The 14,724-nt window shown below is 40.4% G+C and overlaps 1 protein-coding gene across 6 annotated transcripts in view; it reads left to right on the top strand.

The window, feature by feature from the left end:
• LOC127443315 (teashirt homolog 3-like) overlaps nucleotides 1-14,724 on the top strand; it is a 59,949-nt gene that overhangs the window by 2,691 nt on the left and 42,534 nt on the right. The window contains exon 1 of one of the 6 annotated variants that reach the window (XM_051701860.1): nucleotides 3,289-3,305. The exons of the other annotated variants lie outside the window; for them this stretch is intronic. The gene's annotated coding sequence lies outside the window, so the exon portion shown is untranslated. Of the gene's footprint in view, nucleotides 1-3,288; nucleotides 3,306-14,724 lie in introns of those variants that run through there. 6 annotated transcript variants of the gene reach the window in all.

Genomic DNA, 14,724 nt, shown 5'->3' with positions numbered 1-14,724 from the left:
AGTCTTATCTTTTTCTTTTTTTTCTTCCACGTCCCCCACCTTTTACGAAAGGGTGGTGTTTTAAGTTTAATGATGGCAATGTAGCAGATTGTTTTTCCGTTATTATTTTGAAATAACACAGTTAAACTTGCATAATAACTGTTATTCCCGTAAAACCTGATTATTTCAGTGGTTTTACCCTCGTAGTTTTTTTCTACTATGGTCAGTCCCCCGCTAAAGCCGCCTGACGATGTCTGAGTCGACTCAAGTCTTTGATTGTTCTTTCTTCAGCTTCTTTTATACCGCTCTCTTTCCTCGAAGGGCGTAGATATTGACTCCATGAATTAGAGATCTATAAAGAAGCGCGTGGGAAAAAAAAGGGCTTGGGTGTCAGCTGACTGTCATGACTGTCTTTGATGCTCGCCTTCGTTGTTTTGGGGGGCTTTTGTGCGAAAAAATTTGATCACAAAATACCAACTTTCGCCTAGTTTTCCGTTTCGTTTTTCCTCCTCACCGTTTCCTGGAAAGATTATTTTTGTAGCAGACACTGGGGAGTAGGCTACGAAGGGGTCTAAGAAGAGGCTTTAATGAACAATTGCCATCTTTGATTTGAAGGTTGATTGATTGCCTGTCATCTGACTGCTCTTTTATCTATTCATTTCTGATAAACATCAATAAATCACTCGCCTTGGCAACGCCAGAACCCCGTGACGTCACATATGCCCTGACAACCGCCTATTAAAGCATCTTTAATTGCTGCTTTTATACTTTTTTTTTCTCTCACAAAGATCAGGCACAAGTCCACATTTACTTCCACCGCTGAAGACCGCTAATATGAGGAACACGAAAAAAAAAAGAAAAAAGGAAGCTATAAACAACTATAGGGATGACTCATAACATGGAATTTGTACAGTTTACTTATAACCATAAAACGTACCAAAAAAGCAATAATACAAAAGGCTAAATTGTTACTAATTTCTTTATAGGCCTACATTTGCCCACTCTTTAAAGTGGTGACTTAAGATATCATATTTTAGTTCAAACTAGAACCCATACATCTTGTGATCTTGAATCCTTGTCTAAACTTTACTTAAAGTCACCAGAGGTCTTTGTGTATTCACTGATGAATCACACGATCAATGTAACTATTACGTATTTACATACTTCTAAAGGTTACTGTGCTGTATGCTTATGCATAAGACATACGTATTTTCAAGTTTAGATCAGTACTGTTTGATGGGCATGATCAACACTGACACGCTTTTGCACTCATAAAGGTCTGACTGGAGCACTACATGAACACACTCCAATAGAGGGCACATCAACCTACAGTCTACACGTGCTGCAAGTTTAAAAACACGCGCGCGCACACACACACACAAAACTAATAACCTAATCTGGAGACGGAAGAATGGTTTGCTCCATCAGTCTGACCCGTCAAAGCAACTTTGTTTCATATTTGATTTAATTGTCTCTCTTTTGACAGCCACATTCATCAATAGCTCTAATGGTCAATCAGAAGTTGGCAGAGTGAGTGCTCTCATTTTGCCCCCCCCCAAACAATACGTTAGGCTTACTTTATCAAAACGCATTGCCTAATGGACACAGAGGTAGAGGGAATGAGGGAGGAGGGGAATGAGGGTGACTGAGAAGCTTCTCATTTCAGAGGAGTGAGAGCGAGAAAAAATCAGGCATTTATGCCTTTGATGAGTGGATGAAGACAAATACGAGAACAGACTGAGAGCCTTTTTCTCTCTTTAGACGAGGCAACTTCCTGTGATTTTTTTTTATTTTTTTACTCCCTCCTTTCTTCAACCCAGTGCCCCTCCCCTGTCTCTCTATCTTCTTCTCACTCCATCCCTCCCTCCCTCCCAGCAGCCCTCACAGCTGCAAGTTATAAGGTTGACGACTGCACTGTGGCGTACAAAGAGTGATGACAAATTGATTGTGCCGTCGTGATGGAAAGAGCAAAGGAAAGATGGCAGATGATGGGCCTTGATTAGGAACTTTGGGAAATCCAGTCCCCTGTAACCTTGAGCTTTGCATGAGAAAATTTCTCCCTCCCTCACATTTTCTGTCTCTCTTTCTCTCTCCCTCTTTCTGTCTCTCTCTCTCTACCTCCCTCCTCCCACCAAGTCTGGAAGGCCCGCTCAGCCGTAGAAAAAGAAAAGTTGTTTTGCCAGCTTCATTAGTGTTCACCTAATTAGCTGTAAAGCTGATGGATTCCTGACAGACCTAATGATTGGAGATGACAAGCTCCGCACACTGTCATCCAGCCCAATTAGGTTTGCTGCTAGTTTGATGTAATCAAGTTGATATTACACAGTCCTCCATGCCTTTAGTTGGTGCACTAACTCAATTTGCTGCTGCAGGTGACAAATGGGCCAGGGTACCTGGGTAATCACATTGGCTGGAATAGAGTGCTTTTAATGGTCAAGAGACTTAGAGCAATAACAGCGAGGTGACAAAACAGAATCAAAAACCATAAAAAAAGAAAATGCGTCACTGCTTCTGTACGCATACATGCACACCTTTGTTGTGATTTGTTTATGGGGGAAAATGGCTTGCTCTCTGTTAGTACAGTCTTCTCCATCTCTCTTTTTTTTAACAGTCAGACACAGCACTCTCTGTCTAGTGAGGGTGATTCACCCCCTACCAAAAAAAATTAAAAAACACTCATTCAGGCACAGGCAATGCAGCGTACCCACCGTGTTTTTGTTCACAGGCTTCAAAGCTTTTACCAGACCAAACATATCAATTGTTTTGGGGAGTCAAAGAGAACATTAAACTTTTTTTTTTGTTGTTTTTTTTTTTTTTTTTTTTGCAAGCTAGGCCTATCTTTTTGTTCATCTCAGTTTTTAATATCAAAACACACTGTTGTTGGAAACACCATGTGCCCTCAATACCTAAGTGTCGAAACTACGTTGAAGTGTCTGTCTTGGCCCAGGTTCTCATCTTGGTTTAGCAAAATGGGATCTGCATTTCTACCGAGCGGATTTGATGTATGAAGACGGATGATGTTGATATTGGTCATTATTATACCGTTCATAGTTATAAGTTAGTTTATCGCATCTGCTTTGGAACAAATGCAAACTCTCAGCATTGTGTTTAGAGCGACTAAATATGATTTATAAAAATATTTGGCTTGTGACAAATGTAACTGAGGCTGCGCTGAGATGGATTGCAGTTGGGGAAAGGAGCTGATTTCTGTGATTTTGTGTGTGTTTGATTGATTGCAGACAGGGAGCAATGATTAATCAAACTCAAAGCTTGTTCCGGAGAGGGTGTGGAGCTTTGGATACCTGAGAACATTCGGGGGAACACCGGTGGGCTTGTAAATACAGTTGCATGCACATATATTGAATGCACATACTTGGATTAAAAGTAACATGACAATTAAGTCCATGTTGACCACAGGTTAGTTGTGGTTAGATAAAATATATTTTCATACCTACATTCTCAGAAAGCATACCATACCAATTGGTGGCGTCTAGCTGTGCATACGTAAAGTTTCTTCACATTTGTTGTGTGTGTTTACGGTTGATGTATTTATAAATTAAGAGTCATCCACTTTGGTTCAAGGTTTTTTTTTTTTTACACCTCTGCAATTAAATTAAATTATAATGAAACATGGCGACTTGATTGTTAATTATCCTTATTAAAGCCTAGTCATGATAATCATATGCATTATTAAGAAAAAGAAAATTCTGTCATGTACACCACTGTCCAGAATTACATTCAGCTCTTTCTCTGTATGGATTTAAAATTGTAAAATTACTGGTTTTCAGAAAATTATTAATCAAAAGTTTGCATTCTAATGCATGTCCAAATTTATATAATTTTAATCTAGATGTTTTGCATGCACCAAGCATATGATCTAAAAAAAAGAAAACAAAATCATCTGTAGCTCTTTAATAGGTATTTCTGTATCAGTATTTCAGGAACGTCTTCCTTATTTGACAGTGTTATGAATGAAAGACGTGAACACATTTTATTGTAAATAGAGGGTCAGTTTATCAAGAGAGCTAAAAGGATGTTACTTTGCCCGTTGGACAGAATATTACAGTGAAATTATGAATGGTTGGAGTTTGCTTAAATCATAGAAATCAAGCTGTTACATATTTCTCCTTGCTTTCATTTTCACGTTTTTACACTGGTTCTGATTCCTGCACTCAGCGGTTGGACAGAGGGCTGCAGTTGGCCCTGTGTATATGTTCCTTCAGCAGTGTGTGTGTGAGTGTGGATTATGGGGCCTGAGTCTTCGTCCTGCTCACATTGCTCTGGCCCAAACCCTGCGCTCCCAGGCAGCCAACTGACACTATGATTAGTTATGGCTGTCCTCCGCCTTTTTCACCGCAAGAAGTGAGCAACAATGAGGAGAGTTAAGAGCAGAGGAGGTGGGGAAAAAGCACAGGAACAGAGAGAACGAGAGAGAAAGAATGAAGGAAGGAGGGATGGGGGTTAAGGGAAAAGCTGAATAACCTATCAGCCAGTCAGAGTGAGAGATAGAAGGAGAGAAAGAGAGAGGGGAGGGGAAGTTCTCCTCCCTGTGGATCCAAGCCAGGGCTGATGGTTGATAAACAGAATTTTTTTCCCCGAATCCTCCGTCATGGCTGCCATTAGCTTGACAGCTGTCAATTAGGGCTCCCTTGGTCTCGCGGGCTGCAGTTTATTGCAGGTGGTTGATGCTGTCATTTCCCTCACAGTTTCGCCTTGAGTGTTATCAGGAGCGTTCACACAGTCAATAGCTGATGCATCAGCACTTATTTCTTAAATTGGCTCACAAGGCTGAATCCTTCCCTCATTTTTCCCCTTTCTATCCCATTACTATCTCCTTTCTCTCTCTCTCTCTCTATCTCTCCTGTATTTCTCGCTCTATCTATTCCCTTCTTTTCATCCCCTCTTTTCCAGAGATTGTTTGGTGAAGATATGACAATGAATTGAGACTGCAGCAGGGTTAATGAGAGTGCAAGGCAATTCCATGCGACACACATAACAGTGTGTTTGTGTGTTTACGTTTACACGTGCTCCAACACTTTTTTCATGCTGTTGAAGGATGCAGCATATTGACCTGATATCTTTCAGGTTGTTGTACACAATCATATAAAATTCTAAAGAATGTTAAAATATAGGGTTCGGATTATCTTGCTGTGTGGAATTCAGTTTATAAATCAATAAATAAATGTATATATATTAAATTAGCTTAGAGGCTTTTGGTGTTTGCTACTTGGACAGATTGTAAAAATGTGCTTGCTGGCTAAGAGTTTTGCGTTGTCTTTGATTTTATGTCTGGGTAATTTTGAATCTGTTTATCCAGTTAAATAATAAAAATTGTAAAAGATAAGACTGCATAACTGTCACTCCAGTTTTGATTACGCTGTTTTAAATATAGCTGAGGAAACGACAAAGTACAAAAATAAATTGTTTGTTGTTAGCGAGGTTTAAGCGAACATTTTGGGAAACATATTTACATGTCAAAAAAAAAAAAAAAAACATACCAGAAAAATAAACATGCCTAAATGTTTACATAGGTTCACTGTCAAGGTTCCCACGTGTTTCAGTTTGGTTCAGCTGGTTGTTTTGTAACTTGCTGTAATGTGTTGAAATTAATTTGTTTTGTCGTTCAGAGAATTGAAACTACACGTACCACAATAATTGTACTTATCTTATAAAGCAGTTCTCATGGATAGAATGTATCGCTGTAAGTGCTGATCAGATTCTGATCCATAGTTTTTATTCTTATTTTGCTAATACTTGTTTATTTTGCAGATCGACAATTCAGAGAGTATTTTGCCCAGTTCAATATAGGCTACTTTAACTGTACATAAATGAGCACGTACTTGCATTTACTTTGTTCCAATGTGTAACTTCAACACTAACATCCGTGACCACAGGTTTGTTGTTATTAGCACAGATAAAGATCAATTTGTTTTCATTAAAATATTTTATTTTATAATACTGATCAAAAATTCATAAAGTGTTTTCCCAGTTCAATATGCTGTGTACATAAATTAGCACATATTGCTCACACATAAAAACATACTTAAGAACATCCCTGACCATAGGTTAGTTGTGATTAGTCTAGATAAAATTGTTTTCACACTGAATTATTCTTAATTTATTTTCTGATCGACAGTTCAGACAGTGTTTAGTACCCAATAAACGGTTTTGAATCTCCAAACATGCTTGTTAGTTCACAGTGGTGATTGGTCAAGATTCACAGCTACATGATTTGCTGCAACCGTGTCTCCCACATCTTCCGGGGGTTAGGGCGGTCTGGAAGCAGACAGGAAATGAAAAGGGTTTCTGGGATCTATGTGTCTGGCTGTGGTAGATGGTTATTTTTACCCTGTCCGCCCAGTACCGTGAGGGATATTAGCTTAGCCTTGCACAGAGGTGGCTCTGAGTATCACAGTACTAATGAATCATCCGGCCCGCACTCTTTCCGTCTGCTTGAGTTGTTTCTGAGCTTGAGCAATACTGTAGGTCTTTGTGTGTCTAAGGCCAGTCCACTCTGGCAGCTACATGCAACTGTGAAAGTTCCAGTGTAGTCCATTGGAATATTGCTGCGTGGAAGTTAGGGCTGGGTATTGATACAGATATCCCGATTCAGTTTGATTCTGATTTACAAGCTCTCGATTTGGTTCTGATTTTGATTCGGTTTGATCCAATATGGATTCATATGGGTTTATTTCATTTATAATATCCCTTTTCCTTACATATAAAATAAATTATCTCCCAGCTAATGCTGTTAATTATACAGGGTACCTTTTAACTTGGTTCATTGGGAAAATATACATTTTACTAATTATATTTTATTACTTTTTCATCATTTTGGTCACACTTTGGCTTTTTAAAAATGAACAAATAAATGTATTCAATCAGTAAATAAGATATTATATTTCATATATTATTGTTGTTACATATTTATTGTTAAATTGCATAATTTGTACTATTTACAAGTATTTACATTGATTTATTGAACATGTGCCAAAACTGGTATTGTCTCTTTAACAAAAAAACGGCATTTCTGTAAACACAGTGCCTTGAAATGAGCACATGTTAATTAGAGAGGACTCGAATGGCTTTACCTCATCTGTGCGATGCATGATTAGAATTAAATGTTTTTTGTAGTTGTTTTTGATCAACAGCTGACTGTAAATAACAGAAAGGGTATTAAAAGAGACAGCATTCCATGACAAATGGGTTGTGTGGATCCCGTCTTTGACACACATTACACGGAACAACTTTTACTCTCAACACGCTGTGAAAGGATCTAGCTGCTGAACATTTCAAGACTAAACTACACAATTACTGGTGAGTGAAATGTAAACATTTACCAAGCAGTTGCCAGATATATTCACTTTAGTCAAATAGCGTGAAATTTGGTTGCAAATGCGAGTGATTTCCTCTCATTGTAGTGTAGGGTTACGCATTGAGTGAAATATTGATCTTGGGATTTAAGAATCGATATCGAGTTCGTTCAAATGAAGATCGTGATGCATTGGAAAAACGATATTTTTACCCACCCCTAGTGGAAGTAATCCCTGTCTGTGCTGTTGTTATGTCAGAGAGCGATGGGGACATGTAGAGAGAAGGAGAGAGAGAAAGTTGGGGGCAGGGACTAGACGGTAAATATTTTGGCAGGGGGGTTGTTTTTGGTTCGCGGCAGGGGTTGGGTTCAGAGTGTCACTTGGGCCTTTGCTCTAAATCTGTATTTCTTGTGTGTGTGTGACTCCCCCACAGAAATGGCAGGGGTCTTGCCCCAACGCTCCACTCAGCTCTGTCCTCTAGCATGCCATGCCTGAATAGTGACAGCCATCAGTCTTACACTGCTTTTTTTCTGTGTGTGTGTGACATGCTGGCTGTTTTTTGATGGTGGTGCTGGTGATGAAAGGCAGAGCAGCAGAGAATGAGAGAGGGTCCCTAGTAATCAGGGCCAGCCTGAGCTCTTACATCCTTCTCAGGCCTGACAGGCCTCTTCCTTCTTCTCTCCTCACTACCCAGACCAGGAGAAATAGAGAAGGATTGAGAGAGAGAGAGGGGCGGCCTCAAACGACTGCGTACTCCTGATCTTCATGTTCTGATCAGTCTCAGATGCTGGGAATTATCCCTCCTCCCTCTGCGTTGTGTTTTATTTAATGAGGGCCAAGGAAGACAGGGGAACACGGAGACTGGGGGTAGGGGATGTTGTTAACTCTGTCGGAGTCCCTGGTGTGTGTGTGTGTCCACGTCTGGGCGCATTTGCAGAACCTCTGCGTACATATATGAGTGTTTACGTATGATGATGTGTGTTTTCCTGTGTGTAATGTCACGTCGGCATTTCCTTCCCGTGTGATCCCCAGTGTGTATGATTGTGCATGTTTGTATGTAGGGTTAGTTGCTTGGATTCTTGGCAGAGGCAGGCAGGTGTGAGGGGCAGAGAGAGAGGGAGGGAGGGCGAGAGAGACAGGGAGAGAGGAAGTCTGTTTTATTTTATACTGTGGGCCTGTTGCTAATTAATGTTTCTTGGTAGGATTCTGTCTGAGTTGAGTAATGTTTTTGATCTTTATGCCTGATAACTGCATACCTAATGAGATTTCAAAGCTTCTCAAGATGTGTGTGTGTGCTACTCCCTGCAATTATTGACAGATGCCTTTTCTCCGCCATTGGGTTCGGCACCATAAATCCTCTGGCTGTAATGAGCTTGAGAAGTGCCACCCTGCCAGTGAGCTAATGAAAGAGAGGGAGAGGGTGGAGGGGGGGGATCACGCTTCCTTGACACATTTTTTTTCTTTAAATGCACTCTGCAGATGTCAGGGCCCCACTGCCAGTGTGTTAAAAAAGAAAAGATCATGGGATAGAGGAGGGAAAAAGAGAAGACAGAGAGATTTACAGTAAAGGGGGTCGGTCGAAGCGTATCTTTGAGGAGAGAAGAGACGGGATGAGAAGAGAGTTTCAGTCGGTGAGGCGTTTCGGGTTTCAGTCTTGTGTTAAGGTCATTTGTCTGCCGTATGTAGTTTTTATTTGAAATAGTAGTCGCGTTGTTGCCGAAGTTAACTTTGATTGATACCATTGCCCTCTCCCACTACTCTGAGCCAGGGTTTTTTAGGGAGTTGTCTTTTTCTTTCTCATACATAGGTTTTTTCTCTTTTAATTCCTTCATTGGCCTGTTTCCTATTCCTTAAAAAAAATGGGATGGTATGAAAGAGTGAGAGGGAAGGATAGACAAGAAAAAAGGGAACAGGAGAATGAAAAGAAGGGCCAGTCTGTTCTTGGGCTCCCATATGCACAGACACAACACTTCGGCCTTTTTGAAGGTGTCCTGAACCCAGATAGCAGGACAGAGAAAGAGAGAGAGAGAGGTGCTCCATGCCAAACAGTCGATTTCCCCAGCTCCTCAGCACGGTCATAGATCATGGACACACCCTTCTGTCCTGACAGAATGACATGTGTCATTTATCAAACGGGCCCTTGTCAAGGAGCCCAGTGTTAGGGGCTGCCCCCCCCCCTCGGAGAATTGCCATAGCCTCTATGCCACCGAGGGGTCTGCACAGCCAGGGAAGGGGAGGGGAGGGCGCGTGAGGGGGACACACGGCTCCAGTAAGTCCAGTAACAATGCCACTCAGATCTACCCCTCAGTCTACACCGAATTCCTTTCTTCCTTATGTAAGTGTATAGCTGTGTCTGAATTCACATATGTACTGCATTTGATGAAGAACGTACTTCTCAGCCATTAAAAAGGACATTGTTTAGGTATGCAGGTGAGTAGTACAAAACCATTCCTGGAAAAATTTAATCGGAGAACGTAGGCATTGTCCCATGACCCTAATACTGTACAGTATATGACACAGTAACAACAACTGCAAAAAATAATTTACTCTAGTTTTGTTAAGCAGGTTCAATTTAACCACAAGGGCCAACTTTCTTGATATGTGTAGCACAGGAATACAGTTGAAAAGAGTCACCTGACTCACTGTTCTCCGCCTTTAAAAAAAATAAATATTTTTTTTGAGTGTGAAATGGATTATCGGCAGGAAAAATATCCATTGGATGCACATTTCAGAATCTCGCTGGATGTAGCAGGTCATTTGGGTATTTCTCATGCATTGTTTAATGAATACTGAGGATTCTGACATGCTGCTCAACTCAACTGACATACTGCTTTTGCTGTACTAAAAAGTAGGGAAGTATGCATATTTGGGCATGAAGTATGTGTCATTTGTGTATAGTTTAAATACTCACAGGAAGTTTGAGCTGTAAGTTTTAGTTTTTTTAAGTAGGGTAGGCTACATATTGCCCCTCACTTCTCGTTCTGATCAGTTTGAATGCCGTGTCCCTGTGCACAGACGGGATGTCAGGGATCACTCACAACCCAAATCCCCTGTCCCCTACCTTCCCTCTTCTCCTCCTTCTGTCCCTCCTTCTGCCTCTCTAGGGGCCTGCTTGAGTGAATTGGAGCTCTTTCACTTTCCTATGATTCAAAGGAGCATTACTGAAGATGGATGCTCCTTAAAAAAAGAAATTGATGATGGATACGAGGCTGGCCATGTCATTCATCATTTTGAATATTATTTAGACTGGCCGTGTAAAGCTGTAACCTGAGCAGGGCTCAGAGAGGGAGAGAGAGAACAAGAGAAAGCTCCGAGCAGGACGTGGGCTTCCTCTGATGGATGGGCCGAGCTCTTGCACTGTTCGTTACCAGATACCAGAGGAGCCGCACTCCTTTGCTCACATATTCACCCACTCACTCCTACCCATTTTTTTTCTTACGTGCCTGAAAGGGCAAAAATAAAACAAGGGGTGATGGTGCTAGAAAACAAAACTCAAAGTGTTTTTGTTTGTCATCACTGTGGTCCTGTAACCTAGGTAACCCTGTCTTTTTTCTTTTTCATTTTTTTGTTTTCCTCCCCATGACACGTTTTTCACCGAGGTCGTAAAGTCTTTTGACAGCCCCTCAGGACGAGGTGACTATTGTCATCATGGACGCGGAAAGAGTGGGAGCAACTGGGCTTCATTAGTGGGAATTGAAGCCGAACTTTAACGCAAGAAGACAAAGAAAAACATCTCTGAGCACTCTAATCGCACGTGATCCTCCGCACCCAGTCCACGATGAAAAAATTTCTGTCATATTTTCCTCCATCCCTTTTTTGACTGCAAGATGAGAAACATCACACAAGTTCGGAATCATTTTTTAGGAATCAACTGGTCTGATAATTTGGTTTTATGGTGCACTCTTGCTGTGTGCCTGAAGTTCACGGGCTGGTCAGATTCCTTTAGTCTCTGGCGGTGGCAGCTGAGCTCTCAACAATACTTGATATATTTGTCCATTGTTGCGATAGGGGACTACATGACCAAAGATGCAAGATACATTACACTCTTGGCTGCATTGAAATGGGTTTGATGAATTATTTTGCTTTGTGTCATGCACTGCAGTCTCGTTGGACGTGGTGGGAGTACTTGGATTCATTGTTCCAGAATTTTCCAGCACCTAAAACGTGTCCCAACTTATGACAGGCCCCACCCTATGATGAACTTAAAGAGCGCTAAGCAGTCTGAATCTATGTAACCCTCTGGGTTTCTTCTGCCTGTCGAAACCCCACTTTTGAGCTGCACCCTTCTGAGGGAGGTTGACAACTCAGGTCAATCTATAAAGATAGGTTTAAACCCATTCCAGAGGTAGAGAGAGAGAGAGCGAGAGAGCGAGCATTCAAACAAACATAGGATGGAGAGAATAGGTTGTTTTGTTTTTGTATGCTCTATTTCTTCCCCTTCCTAGTACCCCACTCTCCCTCCCTTGCTCTCTCTCTCTTCCAGTTTTATAGCAGGAGACATGATTTATTGTGGCCATCCATCTCTGGGTCTCATCCATCACCTCCTGGTTGCTAGGCAATCATGGCAGCAGCTGTTTGCTTTGACTCAGACAGAGGCACTGTCAATCAAGACGGGCAGGTGAAAAGCATTAGAAACACGCTATTGTCAGTCGGAATAATTAATCAAAGGCAAGAAAGATAATTAAAAAGATATGACCCTTGCTAGCACTTGCTCAGGGTTGCCTGAGAAGAGAGTGAAGGGGGAAAAAGGAGGGAAATGAAGAGAGTGGAAGAGAAGGAAAGCACTGGCGTGTGGCATGTCCTCTCTCTCTCTCTCTCTCTCTCTCTCTCTCTCTCTCTCTCTTTAACTCAGTCTCTCTCTTGACACAGTAAGGGAGTGGAGCAGAGGAAGATAAAGCTCACTCTCTCTGTTACTAGACCAGGTTGTAATTAATTAAAAAGAGATCGGAGGAGAAAGAAAGAGGGGAGAGAAATAATAAAAGGGCTGGTGGAGGAGATGAGAGTGAGTGAGGGGAGAGAGACCCAGAGAGAGAGGAACCACATGAAAGGGCTGAGTACCTCGCTGTGATACGAGCAAATGCTACAAACACGTACTTAAAAGTGTTCCTCTTCAAATCCATGTCGCTAGCTCTCCTGTGTGCCAGAGCGTGTGTGTCTGTGTGTGTGTACGTGCTGCGCCTTTCCCACAAAGCCTCAGGCCTACATGGTGTGCCTTCTTTAACTCTAGCTTAAGATGTCTCACTTATTTAGATGGCTAATGTTACTCTGAGAGTGAAGGAAGAGACTGTTATTTGGATACAGTGAGAGACTGACAGCCCTGCAGCTCAGAATAGTGAGTTACTGTTGGGATATCTCGGGGCTGCTTTAACAACACCTGTACAGATGTTCATATAATGCAGAAAAGCATTTTGATCCACCTTGTTTTCTCATGTAATTTTCTAAAGATTTTAGAACAGGTACAGGGGTCAGAGAAAATCATTGATGTTTTGTAGAGATAGCCCTGTGCATTTCCCAAAAGCATTGGCGCCAGTGGTCTCTACGATCAACGCAGCCCAAGCCAATTAAATGGACAATATTTGGCGAGTTTGAGTTTGAAATCGGCCGATAACTGTGCAAAATTTACAGTGGTCATAAATCGATTTTTAGTACATTTTCAGTCAAAAAGGTGTGCATTATAATGAGCAATAATGGATATACATCTTATTTACTATCTTTAAATTGTACTAAATATACCAGCTGTGTCAATCGATTGAAATTTTGCTATATCGTAATATGTAAATATCCATGTGCGTAGCATGGGCATATCTATCAGTGGGCAGGACTTCATGTGAGAATGAGTGAATTAAACCAGTGTGGGTATTTACACTTGGTCACTTCATGTGTTTTTACTGATCAAATTGCTCTCCGATTGAATGAGCACATTCCATTTACACTTGGCCACATCAATGCGTCTCCACAAATTAAATCCAATCTTCAATTCCTGCGGTATATGCAAATAAAACAGTTTACTTGCATGATAATGGTAATGCAGGGCAGCAAATTTAAAGGATTTAACTTTGCTGCGTGTGTCTGGGTGTACGCACACTGTGTATTTTTCCCCTTGGGGCTTTTCGAAAAAAACAAAAAAGATGTCTCTCCTACAAAGTGCATCCGTTTCATAATTTGTTATTGTTTATTACCCTGTGTGAACCCTAAGCCAATACTGCAGCTGGTACTGTAAATTTCTTGTTTTCCCTATGTTGATGTTGTGCTGTTTGGACAGAGTAAAGTTTACATATGTGGCTTGAACAGCTAGATGCATTTACACTTGACCGACTTTTGAATGAAATGCGTCTCAAACCACCTTAGGTGGTTAGATTTATATTAGTCTCAAATCCTTCTTGGAAGGCATTTACACCTGGTCTTTTCATGATCAGATGGCAATCCGATCAGCAGAAACGCATGAAGTGACAAAGTGTAAATAACCCCACTGAGAAGGGCATCTCCACAGAACGGGACGACTCCCTAACAAGTCAAGAAAATGAAGAGGAGCATACTATTAAAACAGGTGCGACATCTGTGGTGTGGGTTCACAAGTACCGACAAAGAGCAAAAAAAAAAAAAAAAAAAAAAAATTATCTGCAAACTGTGCTTGTTTTACCACCTCAAAATAAAGCAAGTCAAATAATATGAAAGCCATAAAAAAAAAAAATAAATTAAAAAAAAAAAAATAAAGTGCTCCACTTTAAATCGGCCTTTCTTTTTTGTTTTTGTTTTTTGCATGGTGTTTATATTTATTTTATATATAGAAGTGTTTGTGATTTTGAATAGTCTCTGCAAGTGTTTATTTTTGTTGGATTTTTTTTTATTATTATTTAATTTGTTTGCATTGATTTGAGAAGATCTACTTTCTTGAGGAAAGTTTATAATAATATTTGTCAACAACATATATATGACATGTGGCATAATGTGAAATTTAGCATTACGGTAAAGTTGATTTAAAACAAAGTTGAGTTTTTTTTTTTTTTTTTGTACTTTATATTTGCCAAGTTCCAAATATAGAGAAAATGATATAAGAGGAAGTAGTTTTTATTTATAAGTTATGTAATTTACTGACTGGATTATCAAAAAATAGCCATTACAGTATGGTTATTTAATACATAAACCAATTTTTTTATTGATTTTCCAGAAAAACAAAAACAAAAGAAACATACTATTACTGTCTTGATATCGTGATATAAGATTTTAATTGATGATTGTTTTGATGAATGATTTATTTAATTTAGAAGTGAAAATGTCCAATAACAGGGTAGTTACTAGTGTTGTCAAAAGTACCGGTTCTTTGGTACCAAGTCGGTACTAAAATAAAAATGTGTATCGATACCAGTGATTCTACAGTACTGGTAGTACCAAGCACCGATTCTATCCGGTACCAGCGCACATTATGACTGAC

This window comes from Myxocyprinus asiaticus, chromosome 1 (genome assembly GCF_019703515.2).
Source record: "Myxocyprinus asiaticus isolate MX2 ecotype Aquarium Trade chromosome 1, UBuf_Myxa_2, whole genome shotgun sequence".
NCBI classification, from domain to species: domain Eukaryota; kingdom Metazoa; phylum Chordata; class Actinopteri; order Cypriniformes; family Catostomidae; genus Myxocyprinus; species Myxocyprinus asiaticus.
The sequence above is the reverse complement of the archived record's forward strand: the minus strand, read 5'-3'. Positions and strand labels throughout refer to the sequence as shown.